A 21,309-nucleotide genomic window follows, 5' to 3' on the forward strand; every position below is an offset into this window, starting at 1 on the left:
ATGTTTTAAATAAACTTGCACTGTCACAGAATTGTACCGTTTTGTTTTTATGTATAAGTCCGGTCACTTTGATGACAGCATTGTACTTAGCTGAGATACTTCAGCGTGTAATACAATCTTGTATGGTCTGTTTCTTGAAAAATCCCCTTATCAGTGGAAAACTTGTTTTTTTTTTCAGTTGACAAAACTGAGTAAAGATGCACTTTTCTCCAAATTGTTGCAGTCTCAGAGTTTATCTTATAATTTAAAGCTGTTCAGCTCCCTGAAGCACTGCCCTCAAGCAAATGCTGAAATTCAGGAATTTATTTTTATATAGGTCATGTTTAAATTTCCATAGTTTGAGACATTGTGGTTTGCCATAGTGTTAGTAACTACCTAGGATTTTGAGTGCAAAACTGTAGCTTTTGGATGGGTAGACAGTGTTAGCATACCAGGGTGAATAAGTGATACTATGACATTTCAAGTCTTCAGTCAACTATTTCAAAATATTGTGAATAGTTATTGGACTTCATGGAAATTATGAGGAGTTTCAAATACCTTCTCACTTTGCTAACATACTAGTTGAGGAATGAGTTCTAAATGGATGAACATTCAGATTATTAATTTAAACTCCTCTACTGTGTACTCCCAATCATTGTTCTCAATAAAAATCACTGTCAGTACAAATTCTGTTTGCATGCCAGCAGTGACTGCACTGTGCACGGCACATTCCATTTCCTTTGTTTGTGTGACCATGGAGTGTGTGTGTGTGTGTGTGTGTGTGTGTGTGTGTGTGTGTGTGTGTGTGTGTGTGTGTGTGTGTGTGTGTGTGTGTTCGTGGGTTGCTTTCACTCAGCGGAAACTATAATGAATTTAGTGGGTCTGTGAAGTGATCAAATGCATTTCAGGAACAAATGTACACTTTATCATTTATTTTTATTGCAGATATATTTTACATATATGCATAACACAGTGAATGATCATTGGTTCTCTTGTGGCATATGGATTTTTTTTTTTTTTAGTGTCATACCATATCACAGTTATCAACAAACACATCAGGCAGGTACCCATGACTTGTAATGCTTCAATGTTTTAACCAAAGACTTCAAATACATTTGTAAATGACATGACAAAATTTGTACATCTCAAAACTACTCTCCTTTTTTTTGTGGGCATTTATAACCCAGGAAGCTCACGGGGCGCTAGTGCCCCTTTTCAGGGGCAATCTAAGCACACTCTCTGGTTAAGCACCTTGTTCAGAATCACACTGTATGCAAATGGAGGGGGAAGAAATCAAACAGCTCAGGGCCTTAAATCTCTGCGCAAAATAGCAGAGTTTGCAGTTTATCACTTTGTTTGCTTTCATTGCAATGTTGAAAAATAAATCTATTTTGGGGAAGCGTACAGTATGTTCATATTTTTAACATGCAAATAAAGTCCACGTCTAAAAACAAAATTATGTTTGTGCTAAAATAAACACAAATAAACAAAAAAGTAAGTACACCAATCTTATTAATTAAACAATCATAAAGGAATAAGCAAGAAAAAAAATTACAAAATTCAAACATGCAAGCAGTAAAGTAATCCAAAAGGTTTGTATTATAAAAAAGTCCTTTCCATAAACAATAGAAAAGAAATGCAATCTAAATAGCTAGAACCTTCAGTCTAAATAATTTTAATGATTTTATGTATAAATAGTCAGGAAAAAGCATATACGGCTTGTGTTGCTTAGGTGAGCTACCTCAGATATTGGCTTGAGTAAAACATTTTCCCATGAATATCAATTATTACACTTTTACATGCACAGATTTTAGGGTAGATAATGTCTCTTCAGGCAAGTATGATTAAGACATAATTCAGCAAGCGGCAGTGCATGAGGAATATTACAAGCCATAGAAAATCATGTGATCTGTTGGATTTAATAACATGCAACAACAATAGCTTCATATAAATAGTAGCCAGTCAACTATTAACTGACATATTGCAAAGAAGTAAGATACACATACACACATATGGATGCACACGCAAACACAGATACACACAGGAATAGTGACTTCTGACCATAACATATCTGTTACAAGGGAACCACTCAGCAGAAGTAATTGAGGGATTTCTTTCATTGTTCCCATGTGACCACGTAGCATATAATTCACTGAACAGAAAAACAAGCATAGCACCCATATTCCCACACTGTTCCTGTTATCGAACAATGAAGCATTACGTCAGGGGGATAGTATCAAGACCTGGGTGTGGAAGGCAATCAACTGGTCTATAATAAAAAAGTTATTCTCTTTCTAACATGAAAGAAGACTACATTGTGCTGTTAACAGGCTGTAGCTGTCACTGCCCAGCAAAGTGAGTTCTAACCTTTCACTTTACTTTAAAGATATATATCAGAAAGCTGGCACTGGAATTTCTAATATAAGTAAGAGCAGAAATGTAAGGACAAGTTCTAAACTGGCTGGAGATAAATACTGGGAAATGCTGTCAGCTACTTCTTACAATCAGAATTATGGAAAATGTCAAATCCTAAAACAGAAGTATATAAACAAAGATACTGCACTTGCCTTCAGAAGGACATCACAAATCAAGTTTTAAAAGAAGCTATCTTGGGTTTACAATGATTAATTAAATGCCATAAAAGTCTTCACATGAGACTTTACAACAAAACATCTAAACAACCTTTAAATCCCAAACACAGACATGACATAATACCTTTTATTGGGCCACAATTACTCAGACATTTGGGCTCATAAGAGCACAAAAGCTTCAGCAATTACAAAACCTACATTGACCCAATAAAGGGTATTGCATCATATCTATGTTCCAGGGAGCAGCATAAAATTTCTTATATTTTTTTCTTCAGACTTAAAGCACTGACACCCTGAATGCAGTACAACATGCAAATATTATTTGTTATTGTCAAGGGCCCCCCTGCACACCCCGGATGTTAAGACAAGTCCCCATACCACCTAGTCTCTATCTATACTTACCGCATAATCTCAGAAACTTGGAGAACAAAAAAAAAATTGAAAACAAAAATAAAGCTCACCTTTTTCCTTTTCTGCAACTCCATGTACCAAAAGTAAATACACAGTATGTGTGAAACAGTTTGTCCTGCTGCACTAAAATGGTGAATGTAGGAATCCAGTGTTTTTTCTGCAGTGAGGTGCTGAGACTCAGAGCTTACCCATATGTCTTCATTTCATGAAATTTCAAGAATCAATGGCTCACACATGTTAGTGGAAAGAAGTGATTGTCCAAGAATGCTGTCCCTCTTTTCATGGCTTTTTTTTACTTTGCCAATATTGTGTGGCTATGCAGTTGGTATAAATAAGTCATACAAAATCACTTGTTTTGAGCTATTCAACATACATCTAACTACCCCTGATTTTTGCAAACTGTCCTAGATTTTGCCTGTGACAACCCTCCACCTCTGGGCCAGTAGTCAGGGAGCCTCAGTCCTCACCACTGGTACCTGTGGGGAATGTTCAATGAGAAGATAACAGTTACACACATGGTATCTCCAGATGCAGCTCTCTGCATCAAGCACAATCAAGCACAGTTTCCCTTAAAAGCATACAGGGAACACAGTCAGTCCGGGGCTGGTTTCTCTCTCTTTCTCCAGATCTACAGTAAGACTCCCCACTGGCACAGCTATAGAGTTGAGTCCTTAGCCAAGGTTCCAAGCCAAGTCCTCCAACAATCTGTTTGTCCAAAGAGTACTCAATATACTGAGTGAAATTAATATTAATGCAAATGGTAGTTTGACCAAGAGCAAAACTATTAGGAATGGCCCACACAGTGTCACCAAATAAATATGCAAGTACTCTCAAAACTTAAATATCTCTGCAAAGATCAGCCACAATGGAAGATTTAAATATATTTAATAATAAATAATAAAAGAAAAATACAATACTAAGCATATATTCCGTGACATCAGTGTTCAAAATCACAGGAAATACTTAAAATAATATTGAAGGACAGGCTCAGACAAACAAAGAAAAGCAATATCTAATCTAAGCTTCACTATATTCCTGACTGAATCTAAGAGAATTATACTATTCCCTACTTACTTAATAGAGCAAGGCAGATGATATGGTGAATGGTCCTTCTTGTTGTTAGGCGCAAGACAGAATACAGAATGTTCAGTCTCACTCACTAAGAGACTTCTCAAAATAATATTTAAAATATTACTTCTGGGATAGCTTGCAGAATGACATCACTTCTGGTAATCTGACTTCTAGTTCCCATGCATATCCCCACTGCTGGAAGCTGGCAGGATTTAACACCTACCTGTAGAAATACACACACAAGGGCTTCTGCTCACATCTGTGGCAGGTGCTAGAAGTCATAAAACAATTTCATACCTCCATGCTTCCAGAGTAGTAATTAGTTCACCTCAAAGACAATACAGAAAGCTTCCTAGTACAGACTTTGTGTCTCTGGCTGCATTGAAACCTGTGAGATAGCATCTTTATGGTCTAGCCCATAAAGTGATTTAATTTCAGATATACTTTAAAGTTTGCTGGACTGAAGTTAACCTCCTGTCTGCCAGTTTCCTCTCTTAAAACATATACATTTAAACAGTTACAATAGTGCATGTATATTTCTGTTCTCTCCAGTAGGGCACACTGTGGCTAGATTTCAAACAAAGCACTTTACAATTATGTTTTCAACACAAACATCTGTACAAATCAGTTTGATATACACATGACATAAAGTTCTAATACATTTGTAAAACAAGCATCTTGTATAAATCAGTTTGATATTCACAAATGGAAAAATCCAACCACTCATTTAAATTTAAAGTTATTGAGCAAATACAAGATCAGGACAATTTAATCCCTACTATGCTTAGAGGTGGCTCCAGTTCAGTAAATTTAGAAAAGATAGAACTTTTATGGCAGTGACGTTTGGATGCATGCCGCCCACCAGGATTGAACGAAGTTTATTCACTCGCCTGTATACTTAAACTTAAGAATTGGTTATGTTAGGTGTACAATTTTGCACTCAATGTACACAGTCCTCCAATGCGCATATTTTGCATTTGACCAACCAGAAGATAGGTGTCTATTACTTGTTGTGTTTCAGTACATTTTAAGGTAGTTTGTTTAGTATTTAATGACATTGTTTTAATAAGTGTCTTACCCTGTTTTGACAGGACAGGTTATTAAATACACACCGTACATACGGTTCAATACATTGTTGTTGTTTGGGGGGGGTTGTAGTGCGATAGCGTTACACGTATGGGCACCCTTTTAACATTTAGACTTATTATACATCTGGGACATAACTGTAGCCCTGTTCAGTACTTCACATACAGGCACTGACAACACATTCAACATTAATATTTGTATGTTTTTATATGTTAATGCTCGTTGATATAACATCCTGGTTTGTAGTAATACACATATACACTTCTCGCTTTTGAGAAGTAGAGTGTAAAATAACTAGAATGCAATGCATGAAACACATTGAACCACTGCGTTTAACTCAAATTACTTGTTAGGTTTTCTTGATTTTTGCATATTGTCTTTCTCTTTAAAAGGTGAAAAGCAAGTCAGCACTGCTCTGACTCTGAAAGAGTTAACTTTAAGTAACATCTGTCATGTGACTACTTGTGCTGCATTTAAATTCCCTTTGACTTACAGAGTGCATTTGTCTGAAGAAGTCTGTTTATATTAACAGACGAAAAGCGCTTTACACTTGGATTTGTTGATTCTTGTTTTTTGGCTTATTTTAGACTTTTTTCCATCACAACATTGGTTTTTAAAGGACATTGATTTTATTAAATACTTGTTTGTGGACGATGGCATTTTTCCTGAGCCGTTTTTCTTTTTTTTTTTTTTCTTGTTTTTCACATCAGTTTTTTGTTCTTGGTGGTTGACTTGATATTCACAAATGACGTATAATTATTTGCAAAATTCCAGCCAGCTGTGCTGGCAGTACCTCCTATCATCACATTGCTTCATATTTTCTTCTGCATCCATTGTACAATCTTTGATTTTCTGGGAAATTAAAGTCAATCAGTAATGCCAGATATAAGAGATTCATACTCATTTTTCATAAATTCATATTTGCGCAAAACTTGCTTTTCCATTAACTTTCAGAGTAAATTAGACTAACATTTACAAACTGTCCTTGACTTTATATTTTTCCATGATTTTGTTAGCTTTGTCCAGAATTCTTGAGCAAAGAAGTTGAGACCTATGTGCCCTATTACTTTGTAACAGAGAGCTACTGAGATCTCAAGAGAACTTGTAATGTGAAGGATCATGCTCCAATCTGTCAAAGGGGAAGAAGTAAGGCTCACTACTACAGCATGTGATAAACTATAACATTTCCAGTCCTCTCTATTAGTTAGTTTCTAGTTTTCATGTAAAAATATTGCATTTGATTTATATCTCATCTTTTAAAAGAAACCAAAACACCAAGTCACAGAAAAAAATTTAAAAAGCAATGATTTAGTATGATTTAGTGATTTCATCTTGTAAACCAAAACTTCATCAAAATCAGATTAAGATAAAAGTGTTTACTTATAATAAGGAGTTGTTTTTTACAGTTTTCCTGTGACCTGGTATTCTTGGGTTGTTCTCCATTTTCATTTGGGGGACAACAGCATCATTTTGTAGTTGTGAGAAATCAGAATATGCGCATCATTCTCTAGAAAGATGATGAAAGTTTTGTCAAGTTCTTCTTTGCAAGAAATGAGGCAGAGGCAGTTTAGATTGGGGAACAATGTGTGGAGCAAAAGCCACATAAAGAGATATTTAAAGAGCTTGAGACATATACTGCAGGCGGAAGTAGGGTATGACTCAGACATTGGGACTCAGCAGAATCTGATAAGGTAAGATATTTATAAAGCAATCAGCATATAAAAACAGGAGGCTGCAACTGTAAGATCCAAGATGGACAGCTCAGAGGAAGGGGGAATATTTTTTCTTGAAGTTGTTAGTGGTTGATAGAAATAGATTTCATTAAAAGGTATCAAAGTCAAAAATAATAAGGTTTTTAAAGTTCATGTGAAACAGACCAAAAAGGAGCCTTACAAGTGCTGGGAAAATAAGTTGATCATTTAGGAAATGCTGTTTCTTAACATTAGGTGTTAAAACAGGCTGGGTAAATTGTCCTTTCAATGTACATCTAGTATTGGCATCCTTGTCTTTTGCTTATTGTATGTCTTACATCTTTCATAGATTCTTGACAAACCTCTTTATTTTTTTTAAATAAGCAGTAGCTCTCATGACCATATTCTGCACTGATTACATGCTTTGGCTTCCTTTGTTCAGGAGTCAGTAATGCCCCATCTCAGTGCCTGAACACAGACAACGCAATCTCTGTGAAACATTGGGAGACATGATATTTACTATCTACTGCAAAAGCTTAAGTGCCATTTTTATATGCAATAGCAGTTGCAATATAACAAAACAAATTGTTGTACATACTCATGTAAAAGTTGAATTTTGGAGACTTTTTAAGCTGTAATTCAGGGTCGGCTATTACATGAGTATAGTTCTCAGAGGGATGAATTTCATGCTTGGCACAAGACAAAAAATGGACAAACAAGAGTCAGATTTCTATATAAGATAATAAAGAAAAGGAAAAAGAAATATGGCCACTATCAAATATTTATCCACAAAATAACTGTTTCCATTCTGCCTACTATGGTAGAACAATACTGTTGTACCATACTCCAGTTACCAGTGTAACATATCAAGTGCAAATGTTAATGGGCATACCAGCAGACAGTCAGGATTACAGATAAATTAGTGCCATAACTTATCAGTAGCCTATCGGTGTTCAAAAGCATGATCACCAAACCCTACCATAGCCTATTGTCAAGAGTATTCATTTACCGTAGCTTGCTTCATCATATTAAATCTCTTACCATACATACAGCTTAGGCCTGTAGTTTATTGATAAATACCAGCACTTCAATTTCAATTTTCTTATACCAGTAATGAATGTTTGAGGTAACTATACGTACATTATGGTACTATTCAGACACCGTCGAGTTTATGATAATAGCATCTCCCTATTGCAAACAAATGCACCTCAGCCTGCTTATCGACTTCTATTTTACAACACGCAATTCATGAAATAAAAGCAGAAGAGCAGTAAGAACAGCAACAAAAAAATAGACTGATAATATTTTATTTAAAAAAAGACTACATGATACTGTTAATAATGTACAGTAAACACTTTACATTAAAAAATGTATATTCACAACAAATAACTCTTCAGCCTGTATATGACAACAATATGGGTTATTAAAGAATTATGAACAGAAACTGCATAGTACTGCATGCGCTGTTTCTGCTAAGGATTATTCTTGCTGCCATAGAGGATATGATTCAATCCTATTGGCTCTCAGCTCTTTCAGTTGCAAGCAACCGTTGGCAAAACAGAGCTGTACTTAAAAAATGTAATGGTACACGATAGCCTAGTACTAGGCCGTATAATGGGATGGAGGAGAGCCCTGAAAACACTGGGGTTGACTTTTTCATGAGGTTTATGAAAAATGCATTATGTTTTTGGCTACAAGTAGGGAGTTGACTTTTACATGAGATCGACTATTATACAAGTATATACAGTACATAGATTATCCTAGCATGGAAAAAGGAAATAATCAGCAAATAGTCTAGATTCCTGCCATTTGTTAATTATGATTTTAAATAAATGTTTTGCAAGCATTTTTAATCAAAATGACATGTAGCCACTTCATCTTATGTATTTTATGGTTGATTTAGACACATCTGGCTGAAACTTCTTTGTACTTTATATCGAACTGTGCAATTACATGTATATTTAGTGTAAAATTGTAGCAAAAACATAACTTGCATCCAAAAGTAAATCTCAGGAGTTTGTTTAAAATTGCTAAATGTTTAAAAAGCACTAGTTAGAGAGTTTCAGGACACAGTGACACCAGCTGATTAATTAAGATGGCTCAGATTTCATATGTTGCTTTCCAAGATTAATGAGCTAAGCAGCATTAGTATTAAGTAGCACTGACCTACATAGAAATGGATGATGACAGTTTATACTTGCTGCATATTGGTACTGTATGCACTGATATTATGGTAATTAATTTACTTTAACACTGGCATATGGGTTTATTTTGGGGAAATACACTGGAAACAGTATTGCCCAACCACCTACAAATAATAAAATTAATGATATGGTCTCTGAATATTTATAAAACATACCTCTTAAATTTCACCACAGTTTCACAACATCCTTGATTTTATGTTAGAATTTTCTTCTAAAACTTATATAATATTTATTTCTGCAGCACACTATAAAGCCTGCACCTTATAAAATTATTGTTTATATGACATATCAGAAAGAAATATAATGTATGACTGCTGAATGGCACTACATATTAATATGTTTCTTATTTTCAGAAATTGCAGCTAACAATTAATATTTTATTCTATTAACTAGCTGAATTATGCCATTACACTAAAATGTCAATGATCTATGTTGTTAGTACTGATTCATTTCAAGTGTCATTCTAATTTTTGAGATAAAAGATTGAGACATGTAATAAGATTTGAAAGGTTGACCCTTGCACTTTTGTCAGTAACCAGTCACATCTAAGCAATCATTCTTTGTAATTAGAAGAAAATAATTATTTCATTCATTTTTTTACTTATAAATGCCAATAAACTCTTTGTCTTTTCAGCTAATAGATATTTTACCGTTAAGGAACACTTTATGATGTATTTTATTGTAAGGTGAGCTTTGCTCGCTGATGGCGCTGTTTAGCTATGAGTGATGCCAAACTGACAACCGACAGCATTCCTCTGTAAAATCTATACCACAAACACATTTTGTTATGGTATACTTTGAAAATGACACAGTTCAACACAGCACAGTGATTACCGGAATTTAGATTTAAATGCATATGGGCTACCAATATAATGACTAAACTCCCCAAAGGAAAATGTTTGACTCCCGAAATGATCAATGATACAAGTTATGGAAATGTCTCCTTTTAAATCAATTTTCGTTTCAATGAAATGCTTCCAAGTTATGCTTTTTCACTAATTGTTTTTGATTTACTGACATGTCAAGCAAGCAAAAGAAGAGGAAATTATTATTATTATTATTATTCTGTCATCTTGTACTTTACAGCCTTAAGCTAGAAGGATACACAGACTAATACACAGACAGGCACAGAGAGACCGAGGTATATCAACCAACCAATTAAGCACCTGAATTTCTTGACAACATTTTTACCAGAACCGTCACTTTATTATGTGAGAATACTATCACCTTGGCTCTTCTTTGGGGAATGGTTATGTCTATCATCTAAAAGAGATGTAATTCTGTAAAATACAACTTTTATGTCACTAGAAAGCTTCAAGTCACTCACCCCCATGATATTACTGTTAAGTTCTGATGTCAGCACTTGGCAGTTTTCAATGTTTTGATTTGAGGTTTATTGAGTACAGCACAACCTATGGAATCTTTTTTTATTCAGAGGAACAGAGCAATGTATCTCTGAATACCCATAACATTCTGAGAAATTAAATACTTTTGTTGAAAAAGAAAGTATACACATCATGTTAGACATATTCTGCAAATCATGCACCAGTAAGCACACTGCATGGTGTACCTTTCACTGCAACATAAGCAAGGAAAATTCTCTCTTGAAAGCAGGGCTTTGCTGAAGGAGTGGGAGAAATCAGTGCTCATTTCCCTAATACCAAGGCACATCTGATCAGGTGTTTTATGTTCACGTTCCACTCTGTTCATGCAGAAAATAGAATTTTAAAAACTCCCACACATTCCATATCTGGATATGATCATATATTTACATTTCTAGCAAACCAGCAGTATTCATAGTGAGATATAATGTAGAATTAGTATTTTTTTCTTTGAATGTCTTTTTGATGACATGCTATTCTATATTTCTCCAGCATGTAGGAATTCTAAACCATTATAAAACATATATGAGCACACTGATTGATACAATACTGTCGATCTGACATTACCAACAAATCCTGCCAAAAGGCATGCCCACTAGATGGATCAATTTTAAATGGTATAGGTTATGTGAGAGAGTTATGGTGGCATTTACCCCAAATGTAAGAGACTAGCAATGCAAAATATTCTGGATGAGCACAGACCATTTCAAGAAATGTGTGTGTGTGTGTGTGTGTGTGTGTGTGTGTGTGTGTGTGTGTGTGTGTGTGTGTGTGTGTGTGTGTGTGCGTGTGCGTGTGCGTGTGTGTGTGTGTGTGTGTGTGTGTGTGTGTGTGTGTGTGTGTGTCTGTGTCTATCTGTGTGTCTATGTGTGTATTATGGCTACTAAAAACAGTAATATGAGAGCTATAGAAAGGCTTGCAAAAATCATCAACATTGTTTATTATGAAATGATACTGTAAGCATCTCTTTATTTAAAGTAACAATATTTAATTAGTATTTCTAATGGTGACGAGACAATAACACATACAGTATAAAATTATAAGGTTTTGCTTTTGCTGACCTGTGTTACACTAGCAGCTTTGTGCCAGGGGACAAGCTCACTATATTAGTGGGAATGAGTTATCAAAATCCAGGGCACTTCTCTCAGGGGAAGATTGCGTATTTGCATTTTCTGGCAGCCTGTTAAAAAAGACTAGAGTTTTTGTATCAGCAATAGAGAAATAACCATGGGAGATGCGAATACACGTGGTTGCCAGTGGTCACATTTGCTCAGTTTTATGCCTGACCCTGTGGCATATCATACATCTTGGAGGATGGGACAACTGTAGAAAAGTTTAAACTCAAAGAGACCCTGACATGTGTAGAGACAGTGCTCCAGATTCTATCACTCAACTCCCACCTCCCAAAGTTGGATTAATGCTGAGTGAACAAAAAGCTGTGTATACCAAAAATTAAGTCTTCTTGTTGCATTGAACAATGTTATTTTAAAAAATCAACATTACAGTTTTAACACCAACTATTTACCACTGCTTTCTGATAATTTATTTCAAACAATTTAAATTATTAATACTGCAGTCCCATGCCATTTTCTTTTGTATGTTTTTTTTTCATCATTTCATTCTCGCTTATGCTGACCATTGGTCTCCAGCTGAGACTATCATTTACACAGTCAGCAGGGTTTTCTTATACCTCTAAAATCCCCTTACCTTTCAAAAGGAAAAATCAAATCTCACTATGTTAGACATCTGCCATTTTACACACCTCCACCATCGGGTATTTCCTGACTACCTTATATGCTTAAGTAGGTGCTTCCCTTCAGCCGTTTTCTTTGCCTCGCAACATCTAGCCTTCATTAAGCATTGGAATGTGCACTACCCCTTAGGATGGGTCACATAATATGTCCTGCCCTCTCTGGCCAGCTTTTCTATCACCTGGACCATTAAACAAACTTTGGTTTAGGGGTCGTCAGTATGTTACCTCTCTGTGTCAGGGAAAGGGAATGTTTCTCTGCCTTTGCTTCCATTACTGATGATTCAAAATTTTGAGGAAAAAGAAATAGATACTTAGCTACAGTTACATCAGGTAAACTGACTAGGGACAGTGGCAACATCATTCCTTCATCTGAATAAAGCATTGCACACCAGGCAGCAACCTAAGAAAATACTAATATATGAACCCAAATACAAAGTAAGCCAAAAAAAGCTGTATTAGTTCTTGGACTTTCTGCATATAGCAGCTGAAAACAATAGCTTGTATGGCTACTTTGAATGACGCTGTTCAACACAAGAACACAAAATTCTGAATCACCATTAAGGAATTAAACTATGCTACATTTCCACCTAAAACAGGGCTGTCAGTTCATTCAGTCCATTAGCTGTGTGGTCATGCATGACAGTTGACTCTGACCCACATAGCTTACTGGCTATACATTTGTTTCCAAAGCTGAATCATCAGTTTGTTTTTTGTCACATCTGTTTGCAAATGTGGAAAGTAATTGGTCACACTTTGCAAACAATGCGAGTATGTAAATACACTAAAGTGTATAGTTACACATGTAATATTTTAGTTTCATTTCATTTCTGGATATATTCTTGATGTTAAAGTGGCAAGTGGTTTGAAAGCAAAGGAAAGATTATAACATATTTTGATGCTATAGTGTCTCAGCCAGCATAGTTCTTCCTTACAACCAACACCACAACATGATGTCATCTTAGGTATTGGCAATGATTTAGATACATCAACAAAGCATCATGGGCAATAAAAACACCCTAGTTCTTTAGAGGAATAGCTATTTACATTATTGTTTCACTAATAAATCTGCACATGTTTATTTTCAGTGTGAGATGTTCTACCTGTGAGACATAGCTGACAAACTGGGTAACCATTTGAAATGTCAGGACTCACTAAAATTAGTCCCTTTATAGTGGGTACTGAATGGCCAAAAGTACAGACTTCTATACACTTAGTCCAAGATGCCTTTTCTCAGAGTATTCCCTTTTCTCAAAGGTATGGTGATCTCGTAGTTGGTATATACAAGTTAGGGGGTGAAGAGTGGGCTTCCCCCTCCACAAAAAGGAGTTTTAAGGAGAACAGCCATTTTCAATTTTCAAGACTCACTTTTCTTCTGTGTTTTTGGTCTTTTTTTTTTTTTTTTTTTTGGTTTTTCAGCACTAGTGCTGGCATTTCAAAAGGGAACCAATACATTGTATTATTAGGGCATAAAACTCCTCTATTGGCACACTTAAGCATGGAAAAATAGTAGCAGTTACATAAAGTAGCTTATACACAAATATAGGCAGTGATGCATTTTTGGGTTCAGTCAATCATAATGTCATCTCAGGAGTTTTGACTTCAAATTTTCAAGAGACAGTGCTTATCAACAAAGTTAACTATAAAAATCGCACTTTTTGCATCAAACATTGTAATGTTTGATATAGTAAACGGTAAGGAGATTACTCCCATCGTTAAGGGTTAGTTATTTACATTTGCTTTGGACATCGTGACAATACACTTTTAAGATCAGTCTTTCCATTTAATTTTCCAACATTTAAAAGCAAAACAGCGGCTGAAAAGGAAACAAAGTAAAAGAAAAAGTAAGGAGCGCTAACAAATGCAAGTTTGTATTGGATTAAAATCAAAGAATATAGCTTCTACTGTCACATATACAGTTTATTCCTTGTAATAATTGATTAAACTGCGTACAGTTAAACTGCATTGATGTGATTCAGTTCTGTATAAATTAATGATGGTGTAAGAGGGCATGTTCTTTTACATTGCATTCCAGGTGTTAATACCATTGCAAACAATTTCAATGGACCCTGCATATTGTATGGTGTCTCTTTCAAAAATATTCAAAAAAGGGCACTATACTCTCATGTCTGCATAATTTGTGGTTAATGTGACAGTGAGGGCATCAGTTTTCAAGCTGTTAATTCAGAATTATCTATGCTAGACTTTCAGTGAAAAACCTATAAAGCCTACCTATACCATTTGCTAGCTATATTACATTCTGTGACTAAAGTAACAAATTATGATCAAACTATTTGAGCATACTGTGGTCTGCCTAAGTCCTATAACTTCTACACCCAAGCTATGCAACTCACAGCTATATACTTAACTAAACACATTAAAATAATATGAACAAATAAGCCACCCAATAAATAAACAGGCAGTGGATTCACCAAACATTTGTTAAACTGAGAGACTAAGGACCCTAACTGTATCTTGTGCATTGTGTGACTATCAAAATGGCAGTAGCAGGTACCTATAAAGATGAAGCATAACAGTGTTAAGAAACTGCTGGAATTATATTATTTATTCAAGAAATGTCTGCCAATCCAAACCTCATTTCTAAGTGAAGTCAATGAACAAAAGAATGCTGCTTAGCCTGCTCCAGGTTCACACAGCATAATTTCTGATGTTTACATTGTGCTGCTACAACCACCAGACTAAACTGCATCCTCAGTAGGTTCCCAGCATGCATGCAGAGCTGTTTCTATAGCATCATGCAGGTGTAGGAACAAAGTACTGCAGAATAGTAACAGTAGTTCTGTGGTACCATCTGAGATCTGTAACCTGTATACTGACTAGAGCTGTCACTATAAGTGAAGAAGGTTCAGAGAACACAAGCATGATACCACAGTATAACTCTAGGCAGTACGCAGCCACCCATTTAGTGAAGCTTGGGGCTGTCACATTACGACTGTGTGCTTTTCTCTCATCATTCACTCAGGTATGACTGCTGACTGCTGTAGATTAGTCAGTGGACTCCACAGGCTTCTATGCCGAAGGACACTAGGGGAGGGGTGAAAATGTATGTAGGATATTGAGAAAAGCATGGATTCAGTTGACGAGCAGGGTGCCGTTGTATGAATTAGTGGGAAAATGTATATAGTATCTTGAGTAAGGCATGTCACTCAATTCACCAGTGGTGTGCTGTGGTATGCAACAGTGAGAATATATATGTAATACATTTAAGGGTAGCAAGTTATTCATTTCACAAGTGGAGTGTGGTGGTATGCAGTAAATGGAAGATGTATGCAAGATATTGAGGGGAAGCATGTTATTTGTCTTATGAGTGGCGTACAGTGGCACACCATAGTGCGAAGATGCATATAATATATTGAGGGAAGTATGTTATTCGTTTTGTGAGTGGGGTACTGTGGTATGCAGTAGTGGGAAGATGCACGTAGTATATTGATAGAAGCATGTATGAAACTAATCCTAAATGTTTATTTTCATGAATACTTCTAAAATAAAGGCTTTTCTATAGTCTGTGTTGATCCTGACTAAACCATACCACACTCATCCTGAATGTTTTCATCTCATTCTTCTTCGTATTACTCCAAGGCGTTAGTATTCTGCCATCAGTAAAACCATAGTTACTCCTTCCCTGCTCTGTAACTGCTCAGTAAAAAACATATTTAACCAAGCCTGTACTGGTAGCATAAATGAATAAAGCCCTGCCTACAGCTCATGTGACCCCAGTTTAAAAGCTGCTCAACTGCTTGAAAGTGCAGACAGGGAAGATGAGCATAGCCTTCACTGAAGGGGTGAGCTATGCATGGCTGGGACACAGGTGTGCTATTGATTTCCCTGGTGGAAATTGGGGAACCAACAACATATGTGCATTTCTTGTGGGTGGACATGCCAGTCTGGACAATAGTAGCTCCTTGTGGAAGTGAGGGGTAGAGGACAGTTGCCAATCATTGCATGAGCTGCCCACAGGGTATTGTTGAGTGAGCACAGCGTGGGAAATATAGGGGGAAATACAGAAGTATAATTCTGTCTCAGGTGCCTCAGTTTCCTCACTGGCCCTGAACATTGTTAGTCTGTTAGAGGTCAAATCAGATGCAGCAGACCTGGTGTCCAGCTGCAGGGAGCTAAAATGTGCAAAAAATATATTTAACCACTTACCATTTCATATAGTTTGCAGCATTGTTTTCAAACTAACGACTTGTAATTTCAACATTTTACATTTAGTTCTACAGCTATTGTTTTATCTCATATTTATCTTATAAATTATTGCTTTCCTGATATCTACTATGGATGCAAACTAATAATGATTTAACCCCAGTATAATTTTTATAAAGATGTCCCTTAAGTCTGTCCCACGTTCTTGATTTGCACAATTCTCTACTTTTGGCATGCACTATTGATGAAAAATGTTCTTGGACCAGTTCTCTTAGCCAGTGAACAAATAAATCAACAAATAAATAATAAATCAGAGGCAAATCTGTCAAAATATTTACTGACCATTCACATGTCTCAAGTGGTCCATAGCTCTTTACCTCCACGTCTGCACTGCAGAAGATAGATGCAGCATTTATTTTTGCTTGGAAAGCAGTTTTCTTTCCAATAAAATTCTTCCAGCATCTCCATTTCGTGTATCAGTTTTCTTCCTTCAGTTCTTGCCCTGATTGCAGTGGTTTTATTAGCTGATTACTGAGAGGACTATTTATTATATGCATTCTAGCTTTTCTGTTTTAACCATTGTTATCAGTGCTTCATTAAAGGCATCTTAATAAAATTGAAGTTCCTCTGATGCAACTTCCATCAAAGTCCAGGCCAAACATGAAAGCTTCAGCAGTTGGTCTGTATCATGGCTAAGCACTTAACCCTGATAACAACTCTTTTTTTTTTCACTGCAGAGCATAATAGAGAATGCAGCTATATCTGAAGCAGTAGCATTAATGCAAATGTCAGCAATCGAACAATCCTTTGGAAGCCAGCCCTTGTTACCTGCTATCATATATGTAATGTGAAATGACACAGGGACATGTATAAAAGCACTGCCAACATCTCTTAGCCCTAACTATTGCATTCTGCATGACATTTTCTGTGACAGTAGTCAAGCTTTTCATCGTTCTTTGCTTATTGTATTGTCGTCTAAGCATCCTGAATCTTCCATTTCCTTTAATTCTTGGTTGTGATTGAAACAGTCCCATTATAGATCAAACCAACTATTTACTGAGCAAAGGAGCGAATACATAGATGATAAATACATATAAATAAAGCTGTGCATACTCTATAAATCGGTTAAAGATAATGTAATAAAATGATCTTAATCATGGCTGAAAGCAACGTTTGAGTTAAAACCTGCCCCATGTATGATCGTACAAGTGGCCTGATATTTAGAAATAAAATATTTTCTGGTTTACATCTAAACTAGAAAATTGCAACTGAAATACCTTAATATAGGAATAGCTGTCAACAACTAATATTCCACAATACAGTCTTTATTTGCTAATAAACTGAAACCATGCTCTTTGTCTTGATATAAAGTAGAAACAGTCCAACAAAATACACTGTCTGGAACTTGGGTAAGAAATGCATCACACTGGGTATCTGAGGAGATGGAAAGTTATTTACCAGAAACTAAAAAACAACTTACATGTTTGTTCATACATTGATATCATTTGCAGTATAAATGCCTCCCATTACTGACGTCATTCTAATCAGTAATTATTTTTGTAATTTGCTCTACCACAAAATGTCATGTTCGGGAGGCTAGTCATTCTGACATTATTTTGTTTTTAAGCTGAGTCAGCCTCTACCTAGAATGCACTTTGTATCCACACAATTAGCTGCCATTTTGACATTCTTTTTCCTTCACTGGCTTAAGCCAGAGTGCATCAATTACAGTTTTTCTTTGAGTAGCTCCTGAGACAACTGTCAGTGAATATTGATATTTTATTTTGCCAATTACAAGTTCCTGCAAAGAGATTTATTACCATGTTTCTTATTTTAACAAGTAACAGTGGCCAGTTATAGTGTTGTTCTCTAGCTGGAACCCCCTTCTCCAGTCTCTCCCTCTTTCTCTCTTGCACATACACTCACATGTACAAACACACGCACATATATGCACACAGACTTACTGCAAATTATCATGTTTCTTCTTAGCTGAGACACAAAATATTGGGTCTAATTGTAATAATGACACTTCTGTGGAAAACAAAATGAAAGATTACAAATTTATTTTTGTAGGAGGCTGTGCCCTTCAGCATCTCCCCAAAATCTCCACAAAATGGTGGTCTGATCTCTCCTCACCCCCCCCCCCCCCCAGTCTCTACATATACCAACTCAGAGATCACACAGACTTGGATGAAATAAATATTTGAAAAAAATAAGATTAGCATTTTCCATCTTTGGCAAGTACCTCAACCTCAAATAAAGCACACCTGCAACAAATGAAATACTAATGCACAGACATAAAAACATAAAAATAGTATTTTACCAATACAGCATTTTAAACTGTGTTCTCACTCTTTCTCTTCTTTCTCTCTTTCTCTAATGAAACTGAAGTACATTAGTCAGCTATACAACAAAATATATATTCACTATTAAGAGCTTGCATCTAGCAAATTTTAAAGCTGATATAAATAATTTCAGTCATCTTAAGATCTAGACAAAGAATCCTTGCATACAATATACTACAGTTTTAACTCACTGGAGATAGGACATAGAAGAAAAGGAACAAATACAGCATCATAATGTGCAGCAATAAAGAAGTCTTAGCTAACCTCCCTCCCAGTCTCACCATTTAGAGTGATGCAGGGGCATTACTACAGCCAAAACACTTTTTTATTTTTCAGTTTCTAAGCCTCTGTCAATATAATTGTATTTTAAAGGACTGGTCAGTGGGAATGAAATAACAAGAAATATCTTCCGAATGTAACTTAGATTTTGACTTGCAATGAGTCGGAAAGAATGATTAAGCACAAAACATCTTCTGCTTTAACCTCAGCAAAATAATGAAATGCCATTCAGTGCACTTCTAAGAAACGAAATCATGTTGAGTTCTAAATATTACATGCTTTTTAGGGCTGTGTTTCTGAAGAAAGCTATAAGTGCACTATAGTACTGAGAACTAACCAACTGAAAATTCTAGAATGTATCCAGAGTCATAATTCAAGGACCTTGAAACCCTTACAATCAGTACGGTCAGTGTGACTATGCAAAACTGTTGATTAAAACAAGAATCTCATATAAAATGGACTGTATGATATCTAGTCTTTAAAATGCATATTGTAATTTCAAAACTGCAACATGACTTCCATTTTTACTGCAGTCAATCAGTTTTAAATCTAATTCCAATCATCAGTTATTCTGTGTTCCTCATGGCCATTGTTAATGCATGTTGCATTTGGGCTTTACATAAGTGACTAAATGCTTTCACTTCTGTATAACTGAAAAATAAAAGCAACTAGCATGTTCAGAAACTTTTACCACCATATAACAATAAAGACATCAGTGGCCTGATGTTATTATGGTTCTCAATGCTTATGCAGTGTTTAGTGCCATTATCATATTGTGTAAAAAATGCATTCAGAAACAGAAGAACATAGACTAACTCAGTAACAAATGACCTAGTATGTGAACAACAGCTGTATGTATTACAAAGTGGCACACAATAGGACTGATTCAGAAAGGTTGCCACATACACCTTGCAGTAACCATTTCCAGGTAAAAGACAGCCCTACCACTTTAACATGAAGATGTGCAGCATTGTGGTGGGCTACCATTACAACCATTAGGTGGGAGGGGTGAGGTGTGTGTGTGTGTGTGTGTGTGTGTGTGTGTGTGTGTGTGTGTGTGTGTGTGTGTGTGTGTGTGTGTGTGTGTGTGTGTGTGTACACGTGTATGTGTGTGCATATGTGTATTTGTGCATGTGTATGAGAATGTGCATGTGTGTGTGTGTGTGTGTGTGTGTGTGTGTGTGTGTGTGTGTGTGTGTGTGTGTGTGAGGGGGGGGGTCTCCTAGAGTAATCAGCAAATCCTGAAATATTTGTGGGGACGCTAGACAACAGGGAAAACTCTTTGGCACCATGCCTTAATGGCACTTAAGAAAAAAAAAGTTTTGCAGCATGAAAGACATTGGTGGGGCAGACACAAGACTTTAGGGATTCCTCTTAACAGTATGCCTTAAAGGTCCTAAAATAAATAAATAAATAAAAACAATAAAGATTTGCAACATGAAAAATGTGGGGTGGGGGACACTGGACACCTGTGGTACTCTATGTAATGTACTCTAAAGACATTTAAAAAGATTTGAACATTAACTTCAGCACTAACACTGTAACAGACATCTGCAACATCACTACACAGCAAGGATGAAGTAAAAGGGGGAGAAAAAGCTTTGAACCCTGAACACTTAGTTTATTAACCAGGAGCTGTAACCCACTACACTAACACAACAATTAGTATAGCAGTATTTTTTATTTTATAAAAGAAATGTGAAACTCTAATGTGTGGCATTATTCACTGATTGGAGAAGCTCAGAAGCCACGACAGGTTTGATATGAGACAACTGCAGGAGCTGTCTGTAAATCAGATATAGTTGAGTGGAGCGGAGTGTGTCCATTTGGAGGAAGGCTTCAGGGCAAAACTAGAAGGAACACTAGATGACACCAGAAAAATACTTAAAAGTAGTACTTGGACTCACTTAAAAAGTGAATAGAGCCACAGGCTTGTACCTTACCAACAAAAAGAAGAATGAAACCCTAGTGTCTGCCATTACTGACTGACCATAAGGATCCATGTTTTGTAAGGGTAGGGACAAAAAATAAGAGACACAGGAGATGTTCTGTCAACTGAAGAGATGTAAGATGTATGTTGATGTATGTGTGTGTGTGTGTGTGTGTGTGTGTGTGTGTGTGTGTGTGTGTGTGTGCCTGTGTGTGTGTGTGTGTGTGTGTGTGTGTGTGTGTGTGTGTGTGTGTGTGTGTGTGTGTGTGTGTGTGTGTGTGCCACTGTGTGTGTGTGTGTGTGTGCGCGTGTGTGTGCATGTGTGTGCGTGTGTGTGTGTGTGTGCCTGTGTGTGCGTGTGTGCATGTGTGTGTGTGTGTGTGTGTGTGTGTGTGTGTGTGTGTGTGTGTGTGTGTGTGCCTGTGT

General features: G+C 36.2%; 1 protein-coding gene across 2 annotated transcripts in view; it reads right to left on the bottom strand.

The window, feature by feature from the left end:
* Positions 1 to 21,309, bottom strand: part of LOC122798799 (ATP-sensitive inward rectifier potassium channel 12-like) — a 561,148-nt gene that overhangs the window by 525,833 nt on the left and 14,006 nt on the right. The gene's annotated exons all lie outside the window — the stretch shown is intronic.

This window comes from Protopterus annectens, chromosome 1.part0 (assembly GCF_019279795.1).
Source record: "Protopterus annectens isolate FY-2018-M chromosome 1.part0, PAN1.0, whole genome shotgun sequence".
NCBI classification, from domain to species: Eukaryota; Metazoa; Chordata; order Ceratodontiformes; family Protopteridae; genus Protopterus; species Protopterus annectens.